The sequence below is a fragment of the Coregonus clupeaformis genome, chromosome 3 (assembly GCF_020615455.1).
Source record: "Coregonus clupeaformis isolate EN_2021a chromosome 3, ASM2061545v1, whole genome shotgun sequence".
NCBI classification, from domain to species: Eukaryota; Metazoa; Chordata; class Actinopteri; order Salmoniformes; family Salmonidae; genus Coregonus; species Coregonus clupeaformis.
The window spans coordinates 13,351,263-13,374,948 of record NC_059194.1 but is presented as its reverse complement, the minus strand read 5'-3'; the positions used below and the strand labels follow the sequence as shown (position 1 = coordinate 13,374,948).

General features: G+C 41.5%; 1 protein-coding gene across 3 annotated transcripts in view; it reads left to right on the top strand.

The window, feature by feature from the left end:
• LOC121540695 (protein diaphanous homolog 2) overlaps nucleotides 1-23,686 on the top strand; it is a 677,119-nt gene that overhangs the window by 1,951 nt on the left and 651,482 nt on the right. The window lies entirely within an intron of this gene.

Here is a 23,686-nt window from a genome sequence, read left to right as displayed (position 1 = left end):
CAGAGTTGACATGTTGTCATACATTGCATCCCTGTGGTGCAAGACAAGCTTCAAATATATATTGATGGGCTGACAGCCCCAAATGGGAATCATATTAACTATTTAATGTAGCATTCACATTTTGACCTAGATGGCTGCTCGTATTTCACTCAAGTTACTTTTGAAAACCCTCAGCATTTATAGGCCTTTTGATCAAAGTCCTTCCTACAAGTACAACCTGAGGCCTTTGAAAGGTATTCCTGTTGCAGAGACAGATTAAATGGAAAGTTCAGCAACTTGCTGACCCTGAGGGTCAAAGAATATCCTTGTGGTTTGCAGGATAGTCTTTTGTGCTGTGCAAGAGGGTCAGCATTATACTATAGATATGACCTGAGCCAACCTAAACGGCATGATCAGCACTATGACATAAACATCAACCAAGCAACAGTACATAGGTTAGGCATCTAGGCTACTTGTTGATAATAACTGATAGTTTGTATCTAACATACTTTATTTACTTCTTCTGCTCAGCTGTGGAGTCTCCCTATCGGCCTAGTCTGGTACAGTGTTGTTTAGTTACCTACACACTGGTTAATATAGTCTGGTACAGTGTTGTTTAGTTACCTACACACTGGTTAATATAGTCTGATACAGTGTTTAGTTACCTACACACTGGTTAATATAGTCTGATACAGTGTTGTTTAGTTACCTACACACTGGTTAATATAGTCTGGTACAGTGTTGTTTAGTTACCTACACACTGGTTAATATAGTCTGGTACAGTGTTGTTTAGTTACCTACACACTGGTTAATATAGTCTGGTACAGTGTTGTTTAGTTACCTACACACTGGTTAATATAGTCTGGTACAGTGTTGTTTAGTTACCTACACACTGGTTAATATAGTCTGATACAGTGTTGTTTAGTTACCTACACACTGGTTAATATAGTCTGGTACAGTGTTGTTTAGTTACCTACACACTGGTTAATATAGTCTGGTACAGTGTTGTTTAGTTACCTACACACTGGTTAATATAGTCTGATACAGTGTTTAGTTACCTACACACTGGTTAATATAGTCTGATACAGTGTTGTTTAGTTACCTACACACTGGTTAATATAGTCTGATACAGTGTTGTTTAGTTACCTACACACTGGTTAATATAGTCTGGTACAGTGTTGTTTAGTTACCTACACACTGGTTAATATAGTCTGGTACAGTGTTGTTTAGTTACCTACACACTGGTTAATATAGTCTGGTACAGTGTTGTTTAGTTACCTACACACTGGTTAATATAGTCTGATACAGTGTTGTTTAGTTACCTACACACTGGTTAATATAGTCTGATACAGTGTTGTTTAGTTACCTACACACTGGTTAATATAGTCTGGTACAGTGTTGTTTAGTTACCTACACACTGGTTAATATAGTCTGGTACAGTGTTGTTTAGTTACCTACACACTGGTTAATATAGTCTGGTACAGTGTTGTTTAGTTACCTACACACTGGTTAATATAGTCTGGTACAGTGTTGTTTAGTTACCTACACACTGGTTAATATAGTCTGATACAGTGTTTAGTTACCTACACACTGGTTAATATAGTCTGATACAGTGTTGTTTAGTTACCTACACACTGGTTAATATAGTCTGGTACAGTGTTGTTTAGTTACCTACACACTGGTTAATATAGTCTGGTACAGTGTTGTTTAGTTACCTACACACTGGTTAATATAGTCTGGTACAGTGTTGTTTAGTTACCTACACACTGGTTAATATAGTCTGGTACAGTGTTGTTTAGTTACCTACACACTGGTTAATATAGTCTGGTACAGTGTTGTTTAGTTACCTACACACTGGTTAATATAGTCTGATACAGTGTTGTTTAGTTACCTACACACTGGTTAATATAGTCTGGTACAGTGTTGTTTAGTTACCTACACACTGGTTAATATAGTCTGATACAGTGTTGTTTAGTTACCTACACACTGGTTAATATAGTCTGGTACAGTGTTGTTTAGTTACCTACACACTGGTTAATATAGTCTGATACAGTGTTGTTTAGTTACCTACACACTGGTTAATATAGTCTGGTACAGTGTTGTTTAGTTACCTACACACTGGTTAATATAGTCTGGTACAGTGTTGTTTAGTTACCTACACACTGGTTAATATAGTCTGGTACAGTGTTGTTTAGTTACATACACACTGGTTAATATAATCTGATACAGTGTTGTTTAGTTACCTACACACTGGTTAATATAGTCTGGTACAGTGTTGTTTAGTTACCTACACACTGGTTAATATAGTCTGGTACAGTGTTGTTTAGTTACCTACACACTGGTTAATATAGTCTGGTACAGTGTTGTTTAGTTACCTACACACTGGTTAATATAGTCTGGTACAGTGTTGTTTAGTTACCTACACACTGGTTAATATAGTCTGATACAGTGTTGTTTAGTTACCTACACACTGGTTAATATAGTCTGATACAGTGTTGTTTAGTTACCTACACACTGGTTAATATAGTCTGATACAGTGTTGTAGTTACCTACACACTGGTTAATATAGTCTGGTACAGTGTTGTTTAGTTACCTACACACTGGTTAATATAGTCTGGTACAGTGTTGTTTAGTTACCTACACACTGGTTAATATAGTCTGGTACAGTGTTGTTTAGTTACCTACACACTGGTTAATATAGTCTGGTACAGTGTTGTTTAGTTACCTACACACTGGTTAATATAGTCTGATACAGTGTTTAGTTACCTACACACTGGTTAATATAGTCTGATACAGTGTTGTTTAGTTACCTACACACTGGTTAATATAGTCTGGTACAGTGTTGTTTAGTTACCTACACACTGGTTAATATAGTCTGGTACAGTGTTGTTTAGTTACCTACACACTGGTTAATATAGTCTGGTACAGTGTTGTTTAGTTACCTACACACTGGTTAATATAGTCTGATACAGTGTTGTTTAGTTACCTACACACTGGTTAATATAGTCTGGTACAGTGTTGTTTAGTTACCTACACACTGGTTAATATAGTCTGGTACAGTGTTGTTTAGTTACCTACACACTGGTTAATATAGTCTGGTACAGTGTTGTTTAGTTACCTACACACTGGTTAATATAGTCTGATACAGTGTTGTTTAGTTACCTACACACTGGTTAATATAGTCTGATACAGTGTTGTTTAGTTACCTACACACTGGTTAATATAGTCTGGTACAGTGTTGTTTAGTTACCTACACACTGGTTAATATAGTCTGGTACAGTGTTGTTTAGTTACCTACACACTGGTTAATATAGTCTGGTACAGTGTTGTTTAGTTACCTACACACTGGTTAATATAGTCTGATACAGTGTTGTTTAGTTACCTACACACTGGTTAATATAGTCTGATACAGTGTTTTAGTTACCTACACACTGGTTAATATAGTCTGGTACAGTGTTGTTTAGTTACCTACACACTGGTTAATATAGTCTGGTACAGTGTTGTTTAGTTACCTACACACTGGTTAATATAGTCTGGTACAGTGTTGTTTAGTTACCTACACACTGGTTAATATAGTCTGGTACAGTGTTGTTTAGTTACCTACACACTGGTTAATATAGTCTGGTACAGTGTTGTTTAGTTACCTACACACTGGTTAATATAGTCTGGTACAGTGTTGTTTAGTTACCTACACACTGGTTAATATAGTCTGATACAGTGTTGTTTAGTTACCTACACACTGGTTAATATAGTCTGATACAGTGTTTAGTTACCTACACACTGGTTAATATAGTCTGGTACAGTGTTGTTTAGTTACCTACACACTGGTTAATATAGTCTGGTACAGTGTTGTTTAGTTACCTACACACTGGTTAATATAGTCTGGTACAGTGTTGTTTAGTTACCTACACACTGGTTAATATAGTCTGATACAGTGTTGTTTAGTTACCTACACACTGGTTAATATAGTCTGGTACAGTGTTGTTTAGTTACCTACACACTGGTTAATATAGTCTGGTACAGTGTTGTTTAGTTACCTACACACTGGTTAATATAGTCTGGTACAGTGTTGTTTAGTTACCTACACACTGGTTAATATAGTCTGGTACAGTGTTGTTTAGTTACCTACACACTGGTTAATATAGTCTGGTACAGTGTTGTTTAGTTACCTACACACTGGTTAATATAGTCTGATACAGTGTTGTTTAGTTACCTACACACTGGTTAATATAGTCTGGTACAGTGTTGTTTAGTTACCTACACACTGGTTAATATAGTCTGGTACAGTGTTGTTTAGTTACCTACACACTGGTTAATATAGTCTGGTACAGTGTTGTTTAGTTACCTACACACTGGTTAATATAGTCTGGTACAGTGTTGTTTAGTTACCTACACACTGGTTAATATAGTCTGATACAGTGTTGTTTAGTTACCTACACACTGGTTAATATAGTCTGATACAGTGTTGTTTAGTTACCTACACACTGGTTAATATAGTCTGATACAGTGTTGTTTAGTTACCTACACACTGGTTAATATAGTCTGGTACAGTGTTGTTTAGTTACCTACACACTGGTTAATATAGTCTGGTACAGTGTTGTTTAGTTACCTACACACTGGTTAATATAGTCTGGTACAGTGTTGTTTAGTTACCTACACACTGGTTAATATAGTCTGATACAGTGTTGTTTAGTTACCTACACACTGGTTAATATAGTCTGATACAGTGTTGTTTAGTTACCTACACACTGGTTAATATAGTCTGATACAGTGTTGTTTAGTTACCTACACACTGGTTAATATAGTCTGGTACAGTGTTGTTTAGTTACCTACACACTGGTTAATATAGTCTGATACAGTGTTGTTTAGTTACCTACACACTGGTTAATATAGTCTGATACAGTGTTTAGTTACCTACACACTGGTTAATATAGTCTGGTACAGTGTTGTTTAGTTACCTACACACTGGTTAATATAGTCTGATACAGTGTTGTTTAGTTACCTACACACTGGTTAATATAATCTGGTACAGTGTTGTTTAGTTACCTACACACTGGTTAATATAGTCTGATACAGTGTTGTTTAGTTACCTACACACTGGTTAATATAATCTGATACAGTGTTGTTTAGTTACCTACACACTGGTTAATATAGTCTGGTACAGTGTTGTTTAGTTACCTACACACTGGTTGATGTACAAGGTGTATCAGTTTGACACTGTCGTTGGGTCTCAAGTGTCAGTTAAGCTATTACTGCACAGTGCACCTCATCCCATGCCTGGAAATGAAATCAGTGGGGAGTTCATTGCTCATATTTCACAAACTACTTTGACTGAATGTCCTGTGATTAACTTGAACAAAGTTTACTTCCAAATGAAGCCATGTTCAGTAATGATTAGTGACCGGTGTATGTAGGACAGTCACAGGATCTATTTAAAGTGGACTCTTCCCATGTCTTAATTACAACACTGGAGAGATATGGTCTCTCACGGGCTGCGCTTCAGTGTGGTCATCTTAATGTCAGCCCCACTCTCCCTGGTGGAAACTAGAACTGGTTGGAAAGATGGGCTGTAACTGAAGCAGGTTACAAACAGCAGCAGAAACGCTAGGGGAGGGAGAGCGGGAATTATACTCGGCAACACGCAGGGCATTTGTCTCTGTTGGTATAGCATTGCGCTTGTAATGCCAGGGTAGTGGGTTCGATTCCTGGGACCACCCATACGCTAAATGTATGCATGCATAACTGTAAGTCGCTTTGGATAAAAGCGTCTGCTAAATGGCGTATATTTTATTATTATTATAATTATATTATTGAACAAAGTTGAACTTTTGCCACTTGTAGCCACAGGGCTTTCTATGCCACCAGAGTTGTCAATCAACTGTAGGTGACACAGTGGACGGTTTTTGCCCTGCTGTTAGTAAACTCCTTGAGCATAAGGCAAAGTTGCCTCCTCTGCTCAACCAGGATGTAGGCCTGCGGTTGAGCTGATCATTTTTCTTCAGACTGCTCCATTTCCTATCACTGACGTACTGTAGTGTAACCTGGAACTGTTCCTGTACAAGGCCAGCATGTTAAGTCAAGTAGTATGACAGCGAGTTCTTTCAGTTCCTCTGTGGATCAAGAGACATGTTGAGTCATCCAGGAGAATTCCCTAACCCTAGCCACTGCTAAGGTAAAGAAGATAATCAGTTTAGCCTAACGTTAAAGAGCAGGATGGCTATCTGGATGACTTTATAGCTTTGTTTACCAAATATGTCCCTCCAATTTGTGCTGAGCCTACAGAGAGCCAATTACTCAACTATGTCCTGGCTGCAATGGGCAGGTAGGTCTCGTCTGTGTTGATGCAGCAGGGCTGCTGGGGATGGGAGAATCTGTCCATTGGTGAGCTGCTCCATTGGGCCTCTGGCAGGCTGAGACTCTAAAGCAGAGGAGCTGCCATGCATAGCCCTGTGGACAGGGAATTACTGTGGTGACAAGTACATACATAGCCCTGTGGACAGGGAATTACTGTGGTGACAAGTACATACAGAGTCCTGTGACCAGAAGTACAAACAAAACAAAGCAACCATTCCTCTGGGTTGCAGACTACCTCGCAGACAGGAGGGGTAGGAGTGGGGTGCAATGCTGGAGGCCCAAAACTTGTAATCTCTGGTATGTGCTCCAGCAGGGTTAACTATCTTAAAGAGAATGGCTGTGATTTCTAGCCAGCAGAAAACCCCAGTGTTTTGTGGACTGTAACGACATAGTAGGATTAGAACCCCCAGAAAACACCAGTGTTTTGTGGACTGTAATGACATAGTAGGACTAGAACCCCCAGAAAACACCAGTGTTTTGTGGACTGTAATGACATAGTAGGACTAGAACCCCCAGAAAACACCAGTGTTTTGTGGACTGTAATGACATAGTAGGACTAGAACCCCCAGAAAACACCAGTGTTTTGTGCACTGTAATGACATAGTAGGACTAGAACCCCCTGAAAACACCAGTGTTTTGTGGATGTAATGACATAGTAGGACTAGAACCCCCAGAAAACACCAGTGTTTTGTGGACTGTAATGACATAGTAGGACTAGAACCCCCAGAAAACACCAGTGTTTTATGGGCTGTAATGACATAGTAGGACTAGAACCCCCTGAAAACACCAGTGTTTTGTGGACTGTAATGACATAGTAGGACTAGAACCCCCAGAAAACACCAGTGTTTTGTGGACTGTAATGACATAGTAGGACTAGAACCCCTAGAAAACACCAGTGTTTTGTGGACTGTAATGACATAGTAGGACTAGAACCCCCAGAAAACACCAGTGTTTTGTGGACTGTAATGACATAGTAGGATTAGAACCCCCAGAGTCTCCTGAGAGGGTGTGGTTTGTGTGGTATTTAAACGTTGTGGAAAAGTAGATAATTACAACAACTCTCTGTAACTCTTAAACGTCCTCCAGTCGCCCCGCCACTGCCTTCCCATTGTTGGCTCCACAGCCCAGCCCGGCCGGGCCTTTAGTGCTGCCTCACTGCTGAGTGCTGACGTCATCTAAGCAGTCTCTCACGCTCTCACTCAGTGAGCTCACTGCGAGCTACACACTCCTTAAGAGGTCTCAGGGCCAGGCATGTTCACTGTTGTTGCTCAATCCTCAACAGTGCAGCAGAGGTGAAGAGGCAGGCCTGTGCTCTGGCTCTCGCAAAACCCAGAAGGCCTGCGAGTGGAGGGAGGAAGGAATCATTCATCCCTGGGTGGAGCCTTGATCTGACTTTTTGTTTTTCCCTCCTTTTCCCCCTCCCTATTGCATATGCATGCCTCGATACATGCAGGCCTTAAATGTCCTCCAAAACATTTGCCAACACTTTCCCTGATTTTGCCACCCTTGATTTCTTCCAGAGATTGTCTGTGATCACTGTGAATGTGGATCCGTGTGGATCCAGGCCAGAGATTAGGGACGTGATAAGTCTGTCTTAAAGCTGGATTAGAGGTGGGGGTTGTCACCTCTCCGACACAGCCCGCTGAGAGTTGTGGTGACAGGGCACTAGGATTCCCCGTAGCGTGGGTATCCTTTAGACTTCTGTGAAAGGCTGTCTGACCTGGTGAAAGCGACTCTTGTGAGGAGAGAAACTTTTGAAAGCTGTGTTTGTTTAATGAGTCACCGGGTAGGATACCATCACAACAGCTCTGGTTTGTGATGTGTACACACACAAAAAACAGCCAATTACATCAGGATAACCCCTCAAGTGATTTTAAGATTAAGGTCACTTTTAGCAGGTAGTCTGTCACTAGAATGACATCTACTGAGTCATTTTTGGTTGTCCCATGTTTGCAGTTATCAAAGCATAACCGCAAACATAGCTTTGACTTCTAACAAAATGGACAGAAGGAATGAAAACATTTTAGAGGAATTCAGGAGATCCGGATTGTCAGAGCCCCCTCCCCTCTTCTGCATTCCAGAGTAAATTGTGACCTCTGAAGTGTGCTGACATATTTACCCCAAGATCCCTTGATAACTTGAGGGTTATGTGGGTTATACTGTCTCAGTGAAATGCTGTATTTCAACTTGTTTAATGCAAGTCAACTAAAATATTTGTTGCAGTTAACTTAAGTGAACATTTTTTCAGTTAAGTGCAAAATTGATTAACACAGATTGAATTACCTAAGAGGCATATTATCTAATCTGCTCTACATTTCAGTGTGTAGTAGTCATACATCTCTTTGAATAAATAGAGCTGCTCTCAAGCATGTCAACATAATAACAATGTTGACATGACATACTGACATGTTTTGAGACTGCTCTCTGACTTCATGCATGAAGCCATCTAGGTGGTATGATTGTACAATACTGGGGAGTTGGAACTAATTCTCCTCCAAATCTGGAGTCTGGTTGATTTGACAAATACATACTGTAACCTAGCCCATATGTCATATAGATTCCATTAATGATTAGTCTTGCACACTTAAAATGTATATGAAGTTATGTGCTAAAGTATTGCATAAACTCAACACTTGTCTTCTCAGCATAAATACCCTAGCTACATTCCATGGTATTTATGACAAATAGACAAGTGACATAATCGATTGGAATATGGGTGGAATAATAGTCTGTCATTGTGGAGGGTTTCTGGACTCCATGGATTCACTGTGTAGGTGTTTATGGATCAGTTGTATGTGTGAAGTGGGCCCAGCATCATGCCTCAGCACTTAGGCCAGGCATTCATGTGAATGAAAGAAATTCAAGGTGCGATGACATGCTCATTTGCAGATAAATGGTTTTGTACTTTGAGTTCTCTTCAGTTCTTCTCAATTGGAAATGGAAAGTTATTGATATTTATATTTATTGGTGCAAAGCGGCCATAGAGACCAAGTATTTTGGTGATTGACAAACATTGATTTTACAGGGTTGTTGATAGCAACTAAGCGAATGTGGAGAGAAATAATCTAAAACAGCTAAGCATTGGAGTTAAGTATTGTGGATGAGATTGCATTTTTAAGGGGAGAGATTGTGTATTGTTTTCGTTGTAATGGTTACATGGTTTGTGTTCTGGAATTCTGTTGGGAGTACTGAATTTTCTAAGGCTGAAGATGAAAACCCAGCATTTGCTCTGTTTTTTATTTATTTCAGTGATTTATCTTCCATTTATTAGAAATTAATAATGTAAAAAATCAATAAAAGAAAAATCTCAGTCTCAGAAGAATGAAACTTTGATGATGAATATTTGTTTTTCATTTTTAGGGGTAGATCAGCTTTAATATTGCAGATAGATTGTGGCATCTATCAATGTAATTATATGCATAATTTCCAATCCCCCATATATTTTTTGGTAAATATATATATAATTTTAAATATATTTAGCTTCTTTATTATTTTCCCCTAACCATACCATCCCTCCCCTAATTGGAGTAAACTAATGGACAACAACACTTAGGCTTCTACTTCCAGCTTATACATACTATAAAGAGTGCATTTGGAAAGTATTCAGACCACTTGACTTTTTCCACATTTTGTTACGTTACAGCCCTATTCTAAAATTGATTAAATTAATTGTTTTCCTCATCAATCTACACACAATACCCCATAATGACAAAGTTAAAACAGGTTTTTAGAAATGTTTGCAAATTTATAAAAAAATAAAAAACAGAAATACCTTATTTATGTAAGTATTCAGACCCTTTGCTATGAGACTCAAAATTGAGATCAGGTGCATCCTGTTTCCATTGATCATCGTTGAGATGTTTCTACAACTTGATTGGAGTACACCTGTGGTAAATTAAATTGATTGGACATAATTTGTAAAGGCACACACCTGTCTATATAAGGTCCCACAGTTGACAGTGCATGTCAGAGCAAAAACCAAGCCATGAGGTCGAAGGACTTGGCTGTAGAGCTCCGAGACAGGATTGTGTCGAGGCACAGATCTGGGGAAGGGTACCAACACATTTCTGCAGCATTGAAGGTCCCTAACAACACAGTGGCCGCCATCATTCTTAAATAGAAGAAGTTTGGAACCACCAAGACTCTTCCTAGAGCTGGCCTCCCGGCCAAACTGAGCAATCGGGGGAGAAGGGCCTTGGTCAGGGACGTGATCAAGAACCCGATGGTCACTCTGACAGAGCTCCAGAGTTCCTCCAGAAGGACAACCATCTCTGAAGCACTCCACCAATCAGGCCTTTATGGTAGAGTGGCCAGACAGAAGCCACTCCTCAGTAAAAGGCACATGAGGGAAGCACAGCCGCGAGCTGCCCAGTGACACAAGCCTACCAGACGAGCTAAACCACTTCTATGCTCGCTTCGAGGCAAGCAACACTGAAGCATGCATGAGAGCACCAGCTGTTCCGGACGACTATGTGATCACGCTCTCCGTAGCCGATGTGAGTAAGACTTTTAAGCAGGTCAACATTCACAAGGCCGCAGGGCCAGACGGATTACCAGGACGTGTACTCCGAGCATGTGCTGACCAACTGGCAAGTGTCTTCACTGACATTTTCAACATGTCCCTGACTGAGTCTGTAATACCAACATGTTTCAAGCAGACCACCATAGTCCCCGTGCCCAAGAACTCTAAGATAACCTGCCTAAATGACTACCGACCCGTGGCACTGACGTCTGTAGCCATGAAGTGCTTTGAAAGACTGGTCATGGCTCACATCAACAGCATAATCCCAGAAACCCTAGACCCACTCCAATTTGCATACCGCCCCAACAGATCCACAGATGATGCAATCTCTATCGCACTCCACACTGCCCTTTCCCACCTGGACAAGAGGAACACCTACGTGAGAATGCTATTCATTGACTACAGCTCAGCATTCAACACCATAGTGCCCTCAAAGCTCATCACTAAGCTAAGGATCCTGGGACTAAACACCTCCCTCTGCAACTGGATCCTGGACTTCCTGACGGGCCGCCCCCCAGGTGGTAAGGGTAGGTAACAACACATCTGCCACACTGATCCTCAACACGGGGGCCCCTCAGGGGTGCGTGCTCAGTCCCCCTCCTGTACTCTCTGTTCACCCATGACTGCATGGCCAGGCACGACTCCAACACCATCATTAAGTTTGCCGACGACACAACAGTGGTAGGCCTGATCACCGACAACGATGAGACAGCCTATAGGGAGGAGGTCAGAGATCTGGCCGTGTGGTGCCAGGACAACAACCTCTCCCTCAACGTGACCAAGACAAAGGAGATGATTGTGGACTACAGGAAAAAAAAGAGGACTGAGCACGCCCCCATTCTCATCGACGGGGCTGTAGTGGAACAGGTTGAGAGCTTCAAGTTCCTTGGTGTCCACATCACCAACGAACTATCATGGTCCAAACACACCAAGACAGTCGTGAAGAGGGCACGACAAAGCCTATTCCCCCTCAGGAGACTAAAAAGATTTGGCATGGGTCCTCAGATCCTCAAAAAATTCTACAGCTGCACCATCGAGAGCATCCTGACTGGTTGCATCACCGCCTGGTATGGCAACTGCTTGGCCTCTGACCGCAAGGCACTACAGAGGGTAGTGCGTACGGCCCAGTACATCACAGGGGCAAAGCTCCCTGCCATCCAGGACCTCTATACCAGGCGGTGTCAGAGGAAGGCCCTCAAAATTGTCAAAGACTCCAGTCACCCTAGTCATAGACTGTTCTCTCTGCTACCGCACGGCAAGCGGTACCGAGTGCCAAGTCTAGGTCCAAAAGACTTCTCAACAGCTTCTACCCCCAAGCCATAAGACTCCTGAACAGCTAATCATGGCTACCCGGACTATTTGCACTGCCCCCCCACCCCATACTTTTTACGCTGCTGCTACTCTGTTAAGTATTTATGCATAGTCACTTTAACTCTACCCACATGTACATATTACCTCAACTACCTCAACTAGCCGGTGCCCCGCACATTGACTATGCAACGGTACCCCCCTGTATATATAGCCTCCCTACTGTCACTTTATTCTATTGTATATATAGCCTCCCTACTGTCACTTTATTTTTACTTCTGCTCTTTTTTTCTCAACACTTTTTTGTTGTTGTTTTATTCTTACTTTTTTGTTTAAAATAAATGCACTGTTGGTTAAGGGCTGTAAGTAAGCATTTCACTGTAATGTCTGCACCTGTTGTATTCGGCGCATGTGACCAATAAAATTTGATTTGATTTGACAGCCCGCTTGGAGTTTGCCATAAGGCACCGAAAGACTCTCAGACCATGAGAAACAAAATTCTCTGGTCTGATGAAACCAAGATTGAACTCTTTGGCCTGAATGCCAAGCGTCACGTCTGGAGGAAACCTGGCACCATCCCTACGGTGAAGCATGGCGGTGGCAGAATCATGCTGTGGGGATGTTTTTCAGCGGCATGGACTGGGAGACTAGTCAGGATCAAGGGAAAGATGAACGGAGCGTCGCTCCCCATTCAATCTGACAGAGTTTAGGAGGATCTGCAGAGAAGAATGGGAGAAACTCCCCAAATACAGGTGTGTCAAGCTTGTAGCGTCATACCCAAGAAGACTCAAGGCTGTAATCGTTGCCAAAGGTGCTTCAACAAAGTACTGAGGAAAGGGTCTGAATACTTATGTAAATGTGATATTTCAGTTTTTGTATTTTTAATACATTTGCAAACATTTCTAAAAACTTGTTTTTGCTTTGTCATTATGGGATATTGTGTGTAGATTGATTAGGAAAAAAACAACATTTAATCAATTTTAGAAGAAGGCTGTAACGTAACAAAATGTGGAAAAAGTGAAGGGGTATGAATACTTTCCTAATACGCTGTACATTTTACGGACACAGTATATTTTACACTATAGTATATTTTTTATTACTCTCCATTAGCTATAGCAATAGGATTAGTGTAGATCAGCATCTCAAAGGTCACGCAGAGTTCAGTGTGTGTATGGTGCTGGCTCAACCATGCTGTGAATGGTGGCAGACAGCAGGCTGATTTAAAACAGCCCATAGACATCCAGACACAGTCTTCTAGGGTTTTACCCTGAGAACAGATAGATCTCAACTGTCTGCCGCCCTCAAGCAGGAAAAAGGGTTGACTCATCACACTTTCTTTAGGTGTTGGCTTGGCGGTGCAGTTGTGTTAATTATCTCTCACTCTCTCTCTCTCACACACACACACACACACACACACAGAGACACACACACACACACACACACACACACAGACTGAGAGAGGGAGGGATTGTTATACCTCTGTGGTTCAAATCTGCACGTACTATACATTAACCACAGTGTTTGATTGAACTTGACAGATTCTATGGTTCTATGTAGAGGTGTCTGTTGAGACAGACCTTTTCTCAGTAAAGTGTTGTGTTTTGAGATAGCGTTATCTCACACACTGTTGTTCACTGATTGACTGCAAATGTATTTTTTATGCTTTGTCGGCATGCACACTGTTGCTTAGTTTCACTTCATCTCAACTTGTCAGGTTCCTCTTTTAGGCCCGCTGATCAGCAGTTATCTCCGTTGGATTGTGTTGCTATGGGCCTCTGTATTCTCCAATAAATAGTTCCAGCATTCATAATCAATTTCATCAACAATTAGGCAAATCAAATCAAATTTTATTGGCCACATGCGCCGAATACAATAGGTGCAGACATTACAGTGAAATGCTTACTTACAGCCCTTAACCAACTGTGCATTTATTTTTTAATAAAAAAGTAAAATAAAACAACCAAAAAGTGTTGAGAAAAAAGAGCAGAAGTAAAATAAAATAACAGTAGGGAGGCTATATATACAGGGGGGTACCGGTGCAGAGTCAATGTGCGGGGGCACTGGCTAGTTGAGGTAGTTTAAGTAATATGTACATGTGGGTAGAGTTAAAGTGACTATGCATAGATAATTAACAGAGTAGCAGCAGCGTAAAAAGATGTGGTGGGGGTGGGGGTGGGGGGGTAGTGCAAATAGTCCGGGTAGCCATGATTAGCTGTTCAGGAGTCTTATGGCCTGGGGGTAGAAGCTGTTGAGAAGTCTTTTGGACCTAGACTTGGCACTCCGGTACCGCTTGCCATGCGGTAGCAGAGAGAACAGTCTATGACTAGGGTGGCTGGAGTCTTTGACAATTTTGAGGGCCTTCCTCTGACACCGCCTGGTATAGAGGTCCTGGATGGCAGGAAGCTTGGCCCCAGTGATGTACTGGGCCATACGCACCACCCTCTGTAGTGCCTTGCGGTCGGAGGCCGAGCAGTTGCCATACCAGGCGGTGATGCAACCAGTCAGGATGCTCTCGATGGTGCAGCTGTAGAATCTTTTGAGGATCTGAGGACCCATGCCAAATCTTTTCAGTCTCCTGAGGGGGAAAAGGCTTTGTCGTGCCCTCTTCACGACTGTCTTGGTGTGTTTGGACCATGATAGTTCGTTGGTGATGTGGACACCAAGGAACTTGAAGCTCTGAACCTGTTCCACTACAGCCCCGTCGATGAGAATGGGGGCGTGCTCAGTCCTCTTTTTTTCCCTGTAGTCCACAATAATCTCCTTTGTCTTGGTCACGTTGAGGGAGAGGTTGTTATCCTGGCACCACACGGCGAGGTCTCTGACCTCCTCCCTATAAGCTGTCTCATCGTTGTCGGTGATCAGGCCTACCACTGTTGTGTCGTCGGCAAACTTAATGATGGTGTTGGAGTCGTGCCTGGCCATGCAGTCATGGGTGAACAGGGAGTACAGGAGGGGACTGAGCACGCACTCCCTGAGGGGCCCCCCCGTGTTGAGGATTAGTGTGGCAGATGTGTTGTTACCTACCCTTACCACCTGGGGCGGCCCGTCAGGAAGTCCAGGATCCAGTTGCAGAGGGAGGTGTTTAGTCCCAGGATCCTTAGCTTAGTGATGAGCTTTGAGGGCACTATGGTGTTGAATGCTGAGCTGTAGTCAATGAATAGCATTCTCACGTAGGTGTTCCTCTTGTCCAGGTGGGAAAGGGCAGTGTGGAGTGCAATAGAGATTGCATCATCTGTGGATCTGTTGGGGCGGTATGCAAATTGGAGTGGGTCTAGAGTTTCTGGGATAATGGTGTTGTGAGCCATGACCAGCCTTTCAAAGCACTTCATGGCTACAGACCTCAGAGATTCCTCAGTACTCTCAAAGTGGGCGTATACGCCTACGAAACTTCACAAAAATCCTAATTGAACGATAAGCTAAGTCTTTCGTATTCACATTTCCAATTCATGTCAGTCATTCTCAATCCTGATAGAGGACAACTCTTTACTTCTTTAATTTCCTTCTCTCCTGATCATGTTTTCTTTGTGCCTGACAGTGATTGTAATTGTGGATATTAGGCCTATCCCTTTAATGATTTCAATCTGCTTTTAATGATTTTAATCATAGCAGACAATTAGTGGTTCATTAAAGTAATTTAAACATCAGTAATGCATGGTTAGTTGAGCCCTCCTTTAGACAAACAGTAGCATGCATGTGAGATGTTGTTATGGTGGCTTAGTGAAACAAAGTTTTAGTGCTGGATTAGGAGCCTTTGTTTTACCTAGGCCTGTGTATTTGGGGCTAGATTATGAAAAACATGGTAAAAACAGAATTTGTATATGGGTCTTTCTATAAATAAAGGGGCCAATGTGTGACATCAGGGTCAATATTTCAAAAGGGATTTTGTTGTAGCTTCACATGTGTAGTTACAGGAATGTTTCTTTGTCGTGCCTAGTAGCCAGGTCTGTTTGTGCTTTAGTCAACTTCTCTATCATTTATAGCCATGCTAAACGTTCCAGAAGAATGAAAAAGATAAACAACAGCATTTCTATATTTGTTCAAATAGTTTATATAACAATTTAATACAATAATGTAATACGATGGGTTCTGTCAACAAAATCATTGACAATAATAGTAACCAATAATGACATCATTATAATCAGTAAACTCTTCAAGCAGTGTGTGTGTGAACTAGACATCACATGCTTCCTCTGTCCTTGTTTCCTCCACTCCTTGTCTCTCCTTGAAAGTGCATTGTAGCCCGAGGGGAGGAACCTTCCCTCCTCTCCCCCAATGTGCTTTGAGAGGGAGGTGAGGATTGGAGGAAATAAGGGGATAATCTCAATTGCATTTCCTTCATTCCTCACGTCCTCTCTCCTCGCCGCCTCCTCAAAACCCATTGGATGAGAAGGTGAGAGGGGAAGGACATGTCTACTATTCACACCTTTGCTTCATTCCAGCTAGTTAGATGTGCCACCACTGACTAACTATAGCTAGGGCATATCTCTAGTCTAGCAATACATACTGTTGTTTTGGCTGTATAGCATCATTTAAAGCAGTTAAATGTAACTAAATGTAATCGAAAATGCAATCTACGTAAATTCCAAAAGTAATGATTTATCATGAGAGGGCCGTGAACAATAACTAGTAATGCTGCATACTACAAGAAAGGTTAAAATCTAACCTTTCTGGTAAAAATAGTTATTAAATTGCTGAGGTGTAGTCACTTTTGAGGACACAAGCTCAAGTACACAGTACAAAGAGGATAAAAATAGGAAAATATGAAATATTTTATAATGTATTTCCTATTCAACAAAAATATATGAATAAGGCTTGAAATGATTTATATGCTTTCTAAATATAGTATAATCAAATTATAAAACAACTAACTATAAGATTTGACTTTCCTTATAACTGTAAAATACATATTTGAATGTTTAGTGTTAGAGAAAATGTGCATATTATCTAAAGGTCTCTCTTGATCAAAACGTCTGCCACCATTGCTGTGAACGTCTCACAGAGCTCTAGCTTGAACTCTGTATGAACTCGCCTTTCATCTCATATTAATATTGTCAATCTATGACAAACAAAGTGTTTTTTGTTTAAAATCTATGAATAATTTTAGATGAATGGCTATAAATCAAGCTCTGAATGAGCTACTGTGATGAAACCAATCTCTCCTGCTGCGTTACGATGTAAGGATTGCAGGCATGTGCTTTGTCACATGTCTGTGACGTAGGGTTAAGCCAGGAGTTGATGGACAGTAGGAATAGCGAATGAAATAGTAGGAGGGACATCCCAGCTTCAAGGGGTCTCAGATTTCACATCCTACATCACACAGGCTCAGAAAATATACTCTGTGTTCGTGGGAACCAGGGCAATCACTCAATGCAAGCCGTTTCGATCTACGGTGTCCACATATCGATTTATAAGCATAAATGTAGGTCGGAACTAGTACCAGAACCACGGATCTAAGAGGTTTTAATAAGATTACCAATGATTAGCTAGGTAGCGAGGAAATATTTTAGTCATTTAGCAAACGCTCTTATCCAGAGCGACTTACAGTAGTGAGTGCATATAATTTCATACTGGTCCCCTGTGGGAATCGAACCCATAACCCTAGTGTTGCAAGTGCCATGCTCTACCAACTGAGCTACACAGGACTTATCAGTCATCTAGCCATTTACAGTAACAGGAGTTCATTAATAAGTCAATACACACTAAATCGTATGCAGAGACTGAGAAATCTTACCTTATCTTGGCACTGTGGCATGGTATGGGCAGCTACTAATCAATTAATTAGATAATAGATTCATAGAATGGAGTTAGAAGGGTGTCTCCTACTCTGAAAGGACAGGAAGTGTTGGCTGTGCACTTGACTGGGCATTCCACATTAACCCCACTCACATTTGAACATTGAGCCTACTTGAAATATCAAGTTGTTTTTTGGTTTTATATGCAAAAACGAATAAAAAGGCATTTTTCACATTCCCGATTGCCCTGTTTTAACTCGGAAAAGATCAAAACGTACACGGACAGTAATCTTACCTCAGGAACCTTGATTTAATGTTGTCCACGAAGTAGGCTCATTATCTAGACTGCCGTAACAACATAGACACCAAAATGTTAGACATGCTAGACATCAAACACACATTCAACAACTATTATGGATAATTATTGAAGAACACTGTTAATGACAGTATCAACTTTTGTTTTATTAATCATATTAAAGTTACTCTTTCTGTTTGAAGCATTGGATTTTGCAATTACATACATTATTTCACACGGTAACATAGGGAGATACGAAATGTTACCAGTTTTCAGTTCTCCGTACAAAAAAAGAGTCCGACCTGCAATATCCAGGAATCTCACAGGATCAAGGTCAATGTGTAATTAAATTGTTAAATGCTTAGTATAAGATATAACAACAAACAACAGTATCATAAATGTAAGGAAAGAAAGGTAGTGTTTTGTCACACTATTTTTGCCAAATCTGTGAAGACTCCACCAAGCATGAGAAAAAGTTTAAACGTAGGTTTTGATTCAAGTCATTAATTATATTGAATGTATCTATGTTCCCCCTTTATATCTTAATGTATTCACATAGGGAAGAAATTGCAGCCTATTATTAATGACTTTGTAACAGCTCCAAACAGTTGTCCACTACAAGAAATGCTCACTGGTACGCTAGTTTATAGAAAGACCCATGTAGGCTAATGCTACTGTATAAGCCTGCCAGATATAACCTAGTCCAATACCATCAGAACTAGGAAAACATTACTTATTAATAGAGCTTGTTTTCAGTATTACACTAACTTCACTCCAGACAGTCATGTTTTGTAATGTAATGTAATGTAATGTAGTGTAATGTAATGTAATGGGGATTCCACTCAGGGTGGTATGTGGGCCTAAATCATGTGAACTACTGTGCAACGAGACACTTAACTTTTGTTCCTTTGACAGCAACTCTTATTTTGGACCCGTGACTCATCGGTTCAGGTCATTATATCCCAGCTGTTAATGTTAATGGTATGAGAGAGTCATTGTGCCGCGGTTTTAGGTGAGTCAGAGGGGCTTTAGGGTGAATATCAAGTCACAACTAGCATCTGTGAGGGTGAGGCATTAAACTTCCATAAAAAAAAAACTGGATTAAAGACTACAGTGCCTTCGGAAAGTACTCAGACTGGTTGTAACTGTTACCGTTACAACCTTATTCGAAAATGGATTTAAAAAAAATATATCCTCAGCATTCTACACACAATACCCCATAATGAAAAAGCGAAAACAGGTTTTTAGAAATGTTTGCAAATGTATAAAATAAAATAAAACAGAAATACCTTATTTACATAAGTATTCAGACCCTTTGCTATGGGACTCGGAATTTAGCTCAGGTACATCCTGTTTCCATTGATCATCCTTGAGATGTGTCTACAACTTGATTGGAGTCCATCTGTGGTAAATTCAATTGATTGGACATGATTTGGAAAGGCACACACCTGTCTATATAAGGTCCCACAGTTGACAGTGCATGTCAGAGCAAAAACCAAGCCATGAGGTCGAAGGAATCGTCCGTAGATCTCCGAGACAGGATTTTGTTGAGGCACAGATCTGGGGAAGGGTACCAATAGATTTCTGCAGCATTGAAGGTCCCCAAGAACACAGTGGCCTCCATCATTCTTAAATGGAAGAAGTTTGGAACCACCAAGACTCTTCCTATAGCTGGCCGCCAGGCCAAACTGCGCAATTGGGGGAGAAGGGCCTTGGTCAGGGAGGTGACCAAGAACCCGATGGTCCCTCTGACAGAGCTCCAGAGTTCCTCTGTGGAGATGGGAGAGCCTTCCAGAAGGACAACCATCTCTGCAGCACTCCACCAATCAGGCCTTTATGGTAGAGTGGCCAGATGGAAGCCACTCCTCAGTAAAAGGCACATGACAGCCCGCTTGGAGTTTGCCAAAAGTCACCTAAAGACTCTCAGACCATGAGAAACAAAATTCTCTGGTCTGATGAAACCAAGATTGAACTCTTTGGCCTGAATGCCAAGCGTCACGTCTGGAGGAAACCTGGCACCATCCCTACGGTGAAGAATGGTGGTGGCAGCATCATGCTGTGGGGGTGTTTTTCAGCGGCAGGAACTGGGAGACTAGTCAGGATCGAGGAAAAGATGAATGGAGCAGATCCTTGATGAAAACCTGCTCCAGAGCACTCAGGACCTCAGACTGGGGCGAAGGTTCACCTTCCAACAGGCCAACGACCCTAAGCACACAGCCAAGACAACGCAGGAGGAGCTTCGGGACAAGTCTCTGAATGTCCTTGAATGGCCCAGCCAGAGCCCTGACTTGAACCCGATCAAACATCTCTGGAGAGACCTGAAAATAGCTGTGCAGCAGCGCTCCCAATCCAACATGACAGAGCTTGAGAGGATCTGCAGAGAAGAATGGGAGAAACTCCCAAATACAGGTGTGCCAAGCTTGTAGCGTCATACCCAAGAAGACTCGATGCTGTAATAGCTGCCAAAGGTGCTTCAAGAAAGTACTGAGTAAAGGGTCTGAATACTTACGTAAATGTGATATATTCTTTATTAAAAAATAAATAAAAAATAGCAAAAATGTCAACCTGTTTTTGTTTCGTCATTACGGGGTATTGTGTGTAGATTGATGAAGGAAAAAAACAATAATCAATTTTAGAATAAGGCTGTAACGTAACAAAATGTGGAAAAAGTCAAGGGGTCTGAATACTTTCCAAAGGCACTGTAGGCCTAGTTCAAACACAGCTAATATGCTAACATGCTATGGCCACCACAGAGTTGACATAACACCGCAGTTCTTACTCAGCCCTACCATATCTATAGTACTGTATAGCCCTACCATATCAATAGTACTGGATAGCCCTACCATATCAATAGTACTGGATAGCCCTACCATATCAATAGTACTGGATAGCCCTACCATATCAATAGTACTGGATAGCCCTACCATATCAATAGTACTGGATAGCCCTACCATATCAATAGTACTCTATAGCCCTACCATATCATTAGTACTGTATAGCCCTACCACATCAATAGTACTGTATATCCCTACCATATCAATAGTACTGTATAGCCCTACCATATCATTAGTACTGTATAGCCCTACCATACCATTAGTACTGTATATCCCTACCATATCAATAGTACTGTATAGCCCTACCATATCAATAGTACTGTATAGCCCTACCATATCAATAGTACTGTATAGCCCTACCATATCAATAGTACTGTAATGCCCTATCATATCAATAGTACTGTAAAGCCCTACCATATCAATAGTGCTGTATAGCCCTACCATATCAATAGTACTGTAATGCCCTACCATATCAACAGTACTGTAAAGCCCTACCATATCAATAGTACTGTATTGCCCTACCATATCAATAGTACTGTATAGCCCTACCATATCAATAGTACTGTATAGCCCTACCATATCAATAGTACTGTATAGCCCTATCATATCAATAGTACTGTATAGCCCTACCATATCAATAGTACTGTATAGCCCTACCATATCAATAGTACTTTAAAGCCCTACCATATCAATAGTACTGTATAGCCCTACCATAGCAATAGTACTGTAAAGCCCTACCATATCATTCCAATGACTCTGGTAGTTAAAAAAAAAAAAGCCATTTAGCATACGCTTTTATCCAAAGCGACTTACAGTCATGCGTGCATACATTTTTTTTTTGTGTATGGGTGGTCCCGGGGCTCGAACCCACTACCTTGGCGTTACAAGCGCCGTGCTCTACCAGCTGAGCTACAGAGGACCACACAGTTGTGCTGTGGTTTTACTTGGCTGATAGAAGAATCAATATCTACATCTATCTGATACTGCTATGTCATTTTGCGATTTTGTATGGTGTCCCTGGTGGGCTGGTCCTCCATTGTTGAGACGGAGAGAGAGGGGTTCTGTGTGAGAGGAGAACAGCAGGAAACAGACCACATGTGAGTGTTTCATGGCACTCAGGAAGTGGGAGAGAGGAAGTGGTGAAGAATGCTTTAGTCACACCGGCTGTGGAAGGAACGGCTCCTTCTCATTCGTAATAACACTTCTGCATTGACGTGGTGTAAATTACTAGGGCTGGGAATTGCCATTTGATTTGATCACGATATGTAGGTCACGATTCAATACATATTGCGATTCTATAGCCTATGGATCACAATTCTACATGTATTGTGGTTTGATACTGCAATTTTATTGCACCAGAGAATCGATTCAGAATCGCGATCCTCATCTGAATCAATTCCCCCAACTAACCCCTTCCCCCCTAAACTCTAGTAAACTCCCCAACTAATCGCTAAATAGTCAGTTCTTTCCACATGACTTCAATGTCTTGATGATGAACAGACACTGTGCAAGGTCTCCATATATAGTATACACAAATTCGTTTCCCACCCCAATCCTTTCAGACAGATAGTATAGTAGTGTATCTATGAAGCTAACCCCCAGGGAGCACAGTTTACAAATTCATTTTGATATTCTGTAAAACAACAAGCCAGCCTGAGGGCAGTGCTCGTCCCTGGTCACATGGTCAGGTGGTCACGTGGTCATGTGGTCAGGGCATCCAAAGAAAAGCCATTGGAACCAGAGCACTGCTGGTCTATGTGAGTTTTCCCCTTTTGCTGTTTTTAGGGAAATGTAAACAGCACCACCACTTTCCTGAAATAGCCCACGCACCACAGATTCCTGCCCATTTAAAGGCACTTGAGCTTTCAACTAAAGCTAATAGAGCTTTTTCGACTAAACCTCACACTGCTCTTTTTTGTGTGGTTATTTATCCTCTCATAAGGGGTGACATTGAAACAAGTGATACCTCATTATAAGTTCAACATTTTTACAATTGAGTTAACACTGCCTGAGGCCTGGGGGTAATTTTGTTGTTTTTGGAAATGGCTTTTGGTATCTCTCTCCTGATTCAATTCAGTTGGCCCTAATTCAGTTTGCAGAGAGAGGACAGAGCTCCATTATTTGATTGATGTGTATGGCATATTTGTTTGTTCTGAGAGAGAGGCTCTCTTCACTTTCTTCTGTGTGTGTGTGTGTGTGTGTGTGGCAGTGTTGGAGAAATGCCCTTCACTCCCGAGTGTGCTGGTGTCTGTGGTACTTTGTGCGTACACGTGTCATTGAGTACGCCTCCCGATGCTCCTAGCAGCCGGACTTGAACATGGGAATGCCTGGTTTCTTACTTGGTCCCCCCCTTTTCCTAATAGTCTTAATCTCACTCCCATTGGTATTACATGAACACCACTGGCGAGAACACAACAAATATAAACTGAAAATGTGAGTTGGATTTGAAGGCCACCTTTAACGGGCCTGAATGATAGGAAAGGATCAACTTGTCGGTCCTGAGGGGCAAATTATCTTAGCAACCCAGTACTGGAGCCTAGCATGTTGAACCAGAGGGGACTGGGGACTGGAGCCTAGCATGTTGAACTAGAGGGGACTGGAGTCTAGCATGTTGAAGCAGAGGGGACTAGGGACTGGAGCCTAGCATGTTGAACTAGAGGGG